Below are 12,221 nucleotides of genomic sequence, written 5' to 3'. Positions count from 1 at the left end.
ATATACACGTATAAAATTTATATGCTACGCACAGGGTATTAGTCCTGTTACAAACACAATACCCTACACACTGTAAGGTAAGTATGTTATTCGTATTTATCTGTTACAAAAGTTAAAATAAATATTTACTTTAAGTTGCATAGGGCAAATTCCGACAATACCGACACCCAAGTTTCGATGTCATATCTCTTGATAAAATTCGTGAAATTTAAATTTCAAAAAACAATTTGTCGTATTCAAAATGCGTAATGAAAAAAGAAAATGTCCCTGTGAAATTTAATAATAAACATCTATTATTTCCAAAAATTCAGAAGTAAGGATCAGAATAGACTTGTTACACTTGTTAGAATTCCTCAGTGGAGACTAGTAAGTACCTGAGAGATTACGAAAACTCAGGTCTGATCAGTGAAAATCAGTCCCCCCAAAATTTGGGACATTTATCTGTGAGAAAATGTTAAAAGAACTACCCTCTAATTTATTTTGGTTTAGCCATAAATTGTATTTAAAAATAAATAAAACATTAATATCAATAATAGGACATCAGTACTAGGTTGCACGACAACGGGTAGTGCACATAGAAAATTGCAAAATTAAGGTCATTTACATACGTAAAACAAAAATATTGACTGTGAAAAAACTTTTTCAGCGCACGAATCTGTGAAAATAGTCGTACGCTTCATTAACCAAACCACGTGACACATATTTACTATATTTGTTTAGCTTTCCAGTAAAATCCCCACTGTCTGGAGTGAAACGTAAAAATTTACTTTGGTCGACGCTGACGGATTTTCCCCTACATATATGCTTCATAACGACAATAATTTACTTATTTAATACCATAATACATTAATTATTTAATAAGTCACTGCTTTATATACATATTATCTTACCTTATATTAATGTAGGAACAGATATGCAGGTCCCACCGACGTTATCCACCTGAAATAAAATATTTTAAGTATTATAATCATAAATGAAAACATTTCATGTAAAATTTATAAAATTTTTTTTAAGAGTGCAATATAGCGAAAATAGTTTCTTTATGGGTGAAAAAATTCATCGTTCCTGAGATTTGGTATTACAAAACACATTCACATAATTTTCACCGTGAAATTTTATGCGAAACAGTCAAAATTGGAAAAGACTAATGGAGCGCTATTTTGTTGTAACGTGGTGATAGTTACATAATAATATCAGTCAAAAATTGATTTACGCATTTAATAAGTGATCATCAGGAATAGTAAAATTATGCTTCCATAGGTGTAATGTAAAGCAAAATCACATAAAGATTACAAAAGGTGACGAGTTATGTTTTATTTCGATAAGATTTTAATTGTAATTCTGTATTTTCATACGTTGTTAATAATTTTACAACATTTTTATATCAAATTTTTGGATTCTATATATAATACGCGTATCTTGACTGCCACGGAAATACGTTTGCTTACCACAACGTAAAATGATTTATAACAATTTAATCAATTAATTATTATCAATTACCGCAAGGCTCAATTATTGTAACGCGCAAATATATTAAATAATAATTCGATAACAATGTTACTAGAAATTCTAATCTAAAAATCTAATCTAATTAATTATTATCAATTATCGCAAGGCTAATAATTATTGTAACGCCCAAATACATCAATTAATAACTCGATAACAATGTTACTAGAAATTCTAATCTAACAATCTAATTTAATAATAATTCTATTATCGACGTGATCTAATTGAATATTAACAATATTACAAATTATAATATACCACAAGTGTTTACATAATATTTTTAACTAGCTTAGGTTATGGACCTTATTTTCCACCTTACCCATTATCGTCATTTATAAACATCTCCAGGGAACCATTTTGTAGCTAGAGCTTACTTAATCACTTCACTGCAAAGCTATTCCTAAAAACATAACAGCTATAACTTTGATCGATTGCATCGAGTATCTAAATATCCATTGTTTTGATTTATGCTACTAAAAAGTAAACATTCATGGTAAACATTTATTAAACAAGAAAAAAATAGAATAGAAATACAAGCGGGAGTGCGCATGAGTGATTGTTTATATTGAAAACTGGGCTTAATGTAAGCGAACGAAAGCGAACAACGCGCCATCTATGAATCCGAATGAGAAGTTCTAGCGAGGAAGGTAGCCAACGGACGTGTGTTGAAAGATGGCGTGTTTCGTTGAAAGGGTACATTTTTGTTGTAACGTTATATTTAAAGAATTTCTTCCCAAATATTGAACTGTTTGTTTACAATAAAGCGTGTAACATTGCTCCAACTATTCCTAGTAGATATTCTAATAATTTCGTGTAGTCCAGTGAAATTTATTTCTTTTGCTAGACAGTAGCATTCGTCTGTTATTGTTACTAACCCCTTGCACTATAATAATGGCTCTAGCTCGTGTGGAATCTTTTACAGCAAACAACTAAATTTATACATTCATCATACAACTAAATTTATGTCCAGCAAATTTCAAAAATAAATATAAATATATACAAAACACTTACAAATTTCGTGTGAACGAAGTAAGTATATACTGACTAATTAAAATTAGATACTTTCTCAATCTGCAATTTTTTATAATTAATGAAATCTAAAAAATTAATTAATGCACTTATAAGAAATATTTGTCATTATTTGTTCATGTAATGAAAGTTTATAACAAAATATACTTCAATTTTGTAACAATAAAAGCTATCGAAAGGTAGAGAAATCATTACAACGTAGATAAAATAAAAATTATGAAGTTATAATTTTTCAACAAGTAGAAATATATCTTTTCATATATTTAAACAATTCTATTTTGGTGCTTTCATATTTTAACATTGGTTAGAACTCATCTTCCTCAAATTTTCTTGGATTTTCAACTCTATACGTGAATGAAATACATTTCCAAATCCACCATGGAGATGTCAATGGTAAATCATCCCTAGTATAAAGGGGTTCAAATATCATCCCTATAGCAATTATTCCAATTATGTCTGCAATAGAGCAAATATTTATATTTTTATACATTATAAATCATCGTGAGTTCGAATATATTCACAATTATATTTTTATATTTACAGTTTCTCGAATTTTATAGAAATATAAAATACAATGTAATTAATACATTATAAATAAACGTTTGAAAACCAGGCATTTTAGAAATTTTAGATAATTTGTGAAATTTGTGTAGTGAAATTTTAAATAATTCGTGAAGATTTGGATTACAAAAAGCATTTTGCAAAATTTAAGTACTACGTGAAAAAGCAATTACACAGCAATTTATTTTGTGTATCGAAGCAGTTGATTGAAATCGCATTTCTGACATAATTCCCGCAATTGGAACGAGTCACATTTCCAATCTTTTTATAAACAAGCAAAGGCTACAAAAAATAATATAAGGAAAGTCACGAAATACGGTGTTTCACGAGTAAAATCATTTCCAGATTATTCCACGACTTCCTTCTAATAATGAAACATTGGTGACTTCTTGAGAAAGCGATGAACTGATTCCACTATGTAGCAGCACCAGGTAAACCAAGCATAACCTTAATCGTTCAAGTGCCAGGGGTCTAGTATCATTGGAAAAATATTATCGTAAAATAACAAGCAGCGCGATCGCGTTTGCGTCCCTTTAACTTTCGCAATACCAAATAGGGTGTAACTAGTATAACCCTAAAACTAGAGATTCTTATATTCCACGTATGTTTAAATACACGTATAGAATTTCACGTGTATTTAATTATAGAAAATAAATTTTATTAATAACAATGACATCTATTTTTATATTCCAATATACAGGGAGTCTCTCAGCATCGGTGGTACAATCCGGAAGGGGATTAAAGATTAGGCTACATGACAAAAAAAAAATATTGAAAATAAAGAATAAAATTTTTGCATTCGATTCTTCGTTGTCGAGAAAATCGATTTTGAATCGTCAGTGAGTACTTGTGCACTTATCTACGCCTTAGAAGTATGGACCATCGATACATCGGTATCGGTGGAAGAACCAAGAAGGGGATGATTCTACATGAAAGAACAAATTGAAAATAAAGAACAAAAAATTTTCATTGGAAGCTTCATTGTCGAGAAAAACGACTTTGGATATCTACCCAGTACGTTGGGGTATACCGATGGTCCATCTGAACATATTCGATTAATATTCTAAAGTCGATTTTCTCGTCAACGAAGCTTGGAATCAAATTTCTTTCGATTCGTTTCTTAACCATTTACATCATGCTCTCCTTAAGGTGCCGTGTTCAGACAGTAGCGACGTTCAACTGACGACAAGCCCGTGTCACCGCGCGCGTATCAGCGCCTACTCATAATGGCGATTAAAAGGATTTTCACAACAGAAGTAAAACTAGTTAAGAATATAATGAACCGATATAGATGAAATGTTCACAAAACGTAATAAACGTGATCTGTGCCATATGAAGAATATTCAGCAAGTGGTAATGAAAAAAGTCAGCTCGCGGATTATTCCGCGCTCGGTGATAGACGACAGTCGTAGAGCTCGCGGATTATTCCGCGTTCGGTGATAGACGACAGTCGTAGAGCTCGCGGATTATTCCGCGTTCGGTGATAGACGACAGTCGTAGAGCTCGCGGATTATTCCGCGTTCGGTGATAGACGACAGTCGTAGAGCTCGCGGATTATTCCGCGTTCGGTGATAGACGACGATCTTAGAGCTCGCGGATTTTTCCGCGCTCGGTGATAGGCGAAAGTCGTAGAACTCGCGGAATATTCCGCGCCTGGATGCAGATGGGTTAAAGTAGAATCACCCCGCCGCTTCTCATTGTACTACCATTGATGGGACATCCGCCTTGTTTATATGAAGACCGATTATTAACGCGACTGGTGGCACCTGTTATGCATTTGCGTAAACACACCGATCTTGCATTGTGTCTTTCATTATGTATTAAGTATTCGTACTGAGAACATTCTGCATTGGAACAACAATACATTTCATATAATTAAAAGAAAAAGACTTTATTAGTAAACATAAACCTCGATACTTATTGAATCATAGCCCGACACATAAATTAATATCGATATTTTAAAAATTACACAAATTAAAATAAAAAGTGCATTAATACACGTGTAACTAAATACATATGAAGTACTAAACGTCTACTGAAATAAAATATAAAATTATATCTTCACACGCCAGATGGAAATTTAACTACTTACATTAATTATAAATAGTAAACTTGAATTTCAATGTCGTGTAATATTCTTATTTTGTCGTCTAATTTACTTACAGGTATGTTTAGTAACAGAGTTACGCTAATAAAGAGAGTTGGGATACAGTTAGCTTCCATCCAGTATTTAATGCTAGATTTGAACCCTGATATTACGGAGGTTAAGTATCAGAAAAGGAGCCTCTGCGTGTCGTGGTCGGTCGCGAATTTACAAAGTTGAGCTCACGATGTAGTCATGGCATTGGGTCGTTTCGAAACACATCGCGTTTTATTAGGCTATTTAGTATACGCAGTGGCGTTCAAATGTTCGAACAACGCATCGTAACTTAAATCCATTGCTGGCGTCAAGCAGAACCTCACGAAACCAAGATGGCGCGCGGTAGAGGTAGTGGTGTGGCGCTGCAGTATAGATGTCGCTTGTAACGCATCCCGTTTATTACACGTTGTGGTCTGATCTAATGGAACTTTCTGACGCGAAGTCTGTATTAAACCCCTTTACAGACATATATCTGCACATATTCTCTCCATTGCAAGTGTTTTCACCGTTTTTCTTGAATGATTAATAATTTATTGTATTTTACTACACTCCGAGATATATTTCGAATAATATATAAAAGAAAGGTAAGAAAAGAAATAATAAACACGAATATTACATTATTTTTTCTGTTCGCTATATATATCCACTCCCGACTTGTTCTCTAGTGCTCGATATGTGTACGAGCGTTATTAACCTATTCCTGTTTTATCGACCGCGGACGATGAATTCAACGTTTTTGCATACTTATCGCTTCGGATGCGTATCTGTGGATAATAACGTGAATATTTTTGTCGTTTTGACAAGGCGCGTATGTGTATGTAATAGAATTTCGTATCTGTGGATAATAACGTGAATATTTTTGTCGTTTTGACAAGGCGCGTATGTGTATGTAATAGAATTACAATTAAGAGACCTAATTGGTTGAACGAAAATTTTCAAATTAACACGTGAAATAATTTCTGCCATATGTTTTTAAATACAATTGAGTATGTTAGAAGGCAGACGTTCAACTCAAAATTGCAAAATAAAGAAACGTCTCTTCAACTCGCCAATCTAGATTGTAAACTACAAATAAAAAGAAATTCGTTTATATTACATTCTTGGTTTAGAAAAATTTCTTAATTAGAAACTAAAAAACTAAAAGACAAATATATCCAACACGCACACACCGAATAGATAGTTCTCAAAACTCATATCAGATCTATAGATCTCCAGATAACGTCAAATAACGTCACATAACGTAAGATGTCGTTAGGCATTATATAAATGTGCAAAGTAGCCGCCATATATTACCTTAACCCTTTGCACTCGAGAGATGCCTCTAGGTCACCCCATTTGATAAAATTTCGAAGCTAAAAATTAATATATCAAATTTAAAATAATGTAACAGTATGCGAGGTATCAAAATTGAATAATTCTACGTGTTAATTATTACGACTACGACTGTTTATTTAGTGTTCAAAGAATATCATCAACCTTATGAAAGAAAATTTGTCCACTCGTACCCCTCTTTAGCCAAAAAATCGTCGAGCGCAAAGGGTTAATTGTAGTTAATCTCCCAGTGTGCGCAAAAGTGAAATGAAAAGTGAAATTAAGTTTTCTTTACTATTGGAATTACAAAAATTTTTAAAATACGTGTAATGGAATACGTGAAAGGCATTTACAAAAAATAAGCATAATATATTTTCTCCCCGTCTTAGCAGTAAGAAACCAACCTTATGACCTCGTATAGGAGGGTGAAAACAAACTATAAATTTTTCCTTTTTTTTTTTTAATATCTCGAAAACCAATTCTCCAAAAATATACTTTTCTTTTGAATGAAGAATACAGCTATATACAAATTTAAGAACAATATTATAATTGAAAATTCTTAAATTATTAAAAACTTTTTTTTTATTATTTAATTACTACTAGCTTCTTGCATGAATTTTAATTTTGCATTTTTGCAAATCAGTATACGCGTACGGGATGTGTTCCTAGAATTTTTAACTTTACTTTGCAAATAATAATTATCCTTTACGGAATTCCGGAACGTATTCTAGAATTATATCAAATGTTTGAATTAACTGTTACTAAGAGAGAACATAAACGTTGTTTAATTTTTAACTAGTCATAAATCGTACAACAGCATGTAGATTTGCAACATGCTTCAAGAGCATAGGCTTTCATATACCTATACATATCGTCCTTCGATTAACTTACAATTGCAAGTTTCGTAACTCTATCAAAAAATTTATGGTAATATCATAAATAGTACATATTTTGTACAATTTTAAATTGTTAAATTCATTCAATTCCAAATTTATATGCATTAATATTGTTTTCTTCTCATCTATTCGAAGCAAATTCATTTTCTTAGAATGAAAAATTGATATTATTTAACGTTGCAAATACAACAGTGTTGTTATGTATTGTTGAAAATAAGATACGTCTTAACGTTTCGAATATACAAAAATTAATCTCTCAAGAGAAAGAGATATATCTTTAAACTATGCACCGAAGAGGTTCCGGGAACGCGTGAATTGTTTATTTCACACATTAGATAAAAATTTAGGGGACCAGGATAAGCTACAATCGCATACCCTTTTTCATCATTCTAGTTTTGTCTCTCCTTGCGAACAGTCAGAATACTTGAGATATACCTTCCTAAGGATAGAATAAAGATAATTGTAAAATAAAGATAGATATTTCTTTTTACTTATAATCCCAATAGGTTATGAAACAATATCGATATAAACTCTGCTTCAGGTACGCACCCGATCTTTATAAAGTCGTCTAATTTTATTATATCCAGAATTATTTAGATCATTTATAACAAATTATTAACCTTCGAGATAGTTTCTATGGCTAAGAAGATCTTTGCCATTAAATCAGTTCCGAAGCAGGGAGATCACTACAAAGATAATTACAAACAAATTTGTGTTCAGAATGTTTTACAAAAAATTCTTGTGAACATTATTACTTGCAAATTACCGATTTCACTGAAATCAATTTAGTTAGATAGTACGACTGGCTGGTCATGTTGAAAACAAACTGTAAGTCAACTCTGTTTATACAGATTTCCGAAAGGCCTACAATACTGTAACCCGTTCGATTCTTATTGAATCTAGAATTGCAGGCATGGGGTGTATCACTGGCAATTTACTTTATCGAAGAACCTGCTTCATCAAAGATAGATTACGAACAGTTAAATTTAATAATTCTTTCTCTAAATTTGTAACCTCGGGTATGCCAAAGAATTGTCATTTCTGTTCTGTCCTCTCCGTTTTATTTATCAACAGTATATCGAAAGCATTTTCTCACAGTAAATTACTTTTAATCATCGTTACACATATCAGGAGATATACCTCCTTAGGATAGAATAAAGTGAATTATAAAATACAGATAACTATTCCTTTTTACACATAATCCCAATATCTATTCATTCACGATATTGGCTACAAATATTTTGATTGAAATGTAAAACACTTGTAAATCCCTCGAAGACGGTATACATAGATCATGAAACCCCATGATGGTTCTTTACAGCTGTGGCAGTTTCAACTTTGGTATTGCAACTGTGTAAAGAACGGGTATTCTTTATTTTATTTTATTTTCTTCAATTTTCTTTATAATATCTAATAAAAAATAACCAAAGCATTGTGTTCACCTGTTTTTAAAGCTTCCAGTATCTCTAAGAAAATATTGTAGCCTAGAAATTTGAAAAAATCCATTTCATTTTCATTTCTATTTCCATTTACATTATCTTGAATTATGGTTGTTCAGGAAATACATCTGCAAACGGTATTCGTTATTTGTAAATTGTAAAATTAACGACGTTCCAGCTGTTTATTCAGGAGCATCAATTTCACATTTGGTTTAACAATGTATTACGAATATTGCAAGCACTTCGCACAAATATTGGTTAACAAACAGAAATGTACATATGCGAATGTCCAAGGCGAAAAGGAAAATTCGCTCGATGCGTCAGTCGTTGGAAGCACCTGAACGAAATAGAACGAGAGCAGAAATCAGTGAAATGGGAATTATTTGAGTATAAATACAAATAAAATTCTCAACACACTTTCCTTCAAAATCTCATATTCTTTATGTGGCTTGATATCTCAAATCCTGGTTGATCGAATGGCTCGAAATTAATATAGAATCTGCAAAAGACATACCTCGCCATTGCGTGAACCGAATTTTTAAATCCGTAAAAACACATTTTTTCACTTTTTTGGTACCCTATATACCAAAGAAAAAGTATGTTGTGAAGATTAATATTTGAAATTCAAAATGTCGACATTCTTTTTTCAATTGCCCCGATTTTTTATTTACAGCAATCCACGGGATAGCTGTATTCGTACTAACTCTGATAAATACTATGGCGGTTTTTCGTTTCACAGTAACCCTTTGCAGACGGGGCGGTTTTGAGTAAACTGTACCGTGGGTCCGAGCACATATGCTGTGCTCGTCCGCAAAGGGTCAACGTAACGATCGGAATTCTAAACATCACCAAATCACTTTCTTAAAAGAGAAAACCACTGTGACAAATCGAGAAAAAGAAAAACGAAATTTCTTCATCTCTGTTTATTATTTCAAGTTTTAGAAATGACTTCCTAATATCAAATTATATTGAAATAAAATTCTCAAACTAATTTCTCTTTATTTTGGGACATTCATTGGAGACTATTTCTGTTGTGGTGAAGATTTCATATGAACAAGAAGTTTCTGAACCTAGATAACCATATGTGAATCAAAAACATTTAGACTAAAAGCGACCAGTCGTGTGAATGAAACCTACAACCAAATATCAACGGTCGCCCAAAATACCTTCAAATGCGTTTTTTGTAAAATAACTTAAAATTTACTTATTTTTTTAATTCTTCTAGTTCTTAGTAAAATTCCCCTTCACTCGAAGATACGAAATTTTTCTCACGTCCCATGACTCGTGAATGCCTAATGAGCAAAGAAAACGAGTCGGTTCGCTTACACCTCTCCAACGACACGGATCTTTCCCGAAAAGCTAGCCTCACAGTTTTCCGCATCTGGCCCCCCCGTACATAATAAAGTCCTACTAAAGAGACGTAGTGCTCTTTCCACTAAAAACCTTCAGATATACCTCCCTTAAGTAATAAAAGAATTTATAGAGTATACACACGTATCGTAGTTATTTTGCAATTACAAATCTATAATCCCAATACTCGCAATCAGAATTTTGTACCGAGATATTTACAGTATCTAAGTTACAGCCAGACCTTTGTATTGGGGTCTTTAGAGTATTTGACTTGGCAGTCAGACTTTTGTATTAGATTTAAATGTACTAACGTGTATATCTAGATGTACCACGGAAACCAAGGATTTCTGTAAAAGCAGCTAAAAACATCGATAATTGTCGAATGTAATTCGCAAGTCAAATATGCGAATGAAGCTAAATTATTAATTGAAGTAACTATCGGATATAATACACGAGTCAATTTGCATAATAGCATAAATAAAGGCTGCAAGATGTGGTCGCTCTTTTATGCTGTAGAAAGATCAACGTGAACACATAGTGTCACATGAATACGTGAAGATCAATCATTTTACCCGGAGAAATATACCACCAAAAAGGAAACGTGTAAGTAGAATAAAAAGCGTGAATGTTGACGAAGAAGACGACAAGGCGACGAGCTATCAAATAAATAGCATGAAAATATGATAGAAAAAGACGAGCTTCCAATTAAAATAAATTTCATTTTATATTTTACTCCTTGTTCATAATTGCTTCGTATTATATACTGCAATTAATTGGCAGTGCAAGGAATTGTATTTTACGCTCATTTTATTTATGAGAAATTAAGGAAAATGCGGATAACATTGGAGCAAATCAACAACTTGGACCGACAAGAGTTTTGGTTTTTGATTTTCATCTCGTCAGCTCATATAAGGGATCATTATATATTTTATTCACAGGATTTCATGGATATTAGGTATTTATTAGGCTAATTATATTATTTTATTCGTTAATATTAAAGCAATCTCATCATTTAATATTTAAATTTTTAATTTGATATTGACATTTTGTCGAATTAATTTCATTATTTTTACATATTGATTTATATTGATTAATTTATTTTTAATTATATATATATTACAATTGTACAAAAAATGTATAATATACCATTAATTCTAATTTCATTAATTTTATTTACATTAAATTTATTCTTTTCTATAATTGTTAATAAAAACTTAGGAAAAAATTTACCTTTTGAATGAGGATTTAATACAATTCAAAGGTTACTTTTCTTCTTTCATTACCTTTTCATTTAATATCATATTTTTAACTCTGATATTGAAATTATTTTATTAACCCTTTGAGCGGCCATGGATGCATATATGCGTCTGGCGAAAGCTATCGGTGTGGACTATAGACGCATATATGCATTTAGTCTAAACTGCCGAAATGGACTGAAGGTGCATATACGCGTTTGTCAATTTTTTCGATCACCTACATAGAAATATTACAATCACTTTTGTGTGAGATAAATACAGATGCATTCCTTAGTAACAGCAGTAAACAAATACAAACAATGTCTCCTCAATGTCTATAACTTATTACTATTTGTGCCTTGAATAGTTAATCAACAGAGTACAGTCTAGCGAAAAAGTATTCCATCCACAGCGATCGTCAACACTAGCCGCGCCCCGTCCCTACGGACCGTATAGGGCACAAGTATTCAGTACTAGGATTAATAATTATTATTTTAAATTTATATAATTCGATATTTTATATTAATTTCTTAATATTAATCTTATAATTATTATTACTGTTATTATTAATTTTATTTATTGAATGAATAAATGAATATTTTAATTGATTTACATAAGTACTGGTAAAATCTATTCACGTGCGTTTTTATGACACACGCTGCATCCTATCCTAATTTAATTTCAGCGAAATTAATGAATGGCACTGCTAGGTCCGAAGACAGAAGGGTTATAAAACCCCAAAAACGAAATCAGG

At 31.9% G+C, this 12,221-nt stretch overlaps 1 long non-coding RNA gene across 1 annotated transcript in view; it reads right to left on the bottom strand.

The window, feature by feature from the left end:
* Window positions 1-890: 890 nt before the first annotated feature.
* The window catches only part of LOC108547052 (uncharacterized), a 78,843-nt gene continuing 67,512 nt past the window's right edge, over window positions 891-12,221 (bottom strand). Inside the window, exon 3 of the long non-coding RNA XR_001890170.1 lies at window positions 891-939. This is a non-coding gene — a long non-coding RNA (uncharacterized LOC108547052). The remainder of the gene's footprint in view (window positions 940-12,221) is intronic.

The sequence above is a fragment of the Eufriesea mexicana genome, unplaced genomic scaffold (assembly GCF_001483705.2).
Source record: "Eufriesea mexicana isolate 0111107269 unplaced genomic scaffold, ASM148370v2 scaffold889, whole genome shotgun sequence".
Taxonomy (NCBI): Eukaryota; Metazoa; Arthropoda; class Insecta; order Hymenoptera; family Apidae; genus Eufriesea; species Eufriesea mexicana.
The sequence above is the reverse complement of the archived record's forward strand: the minus strand, read 5'-3'. Positions and strand labels throughout refer to the sequence as shown.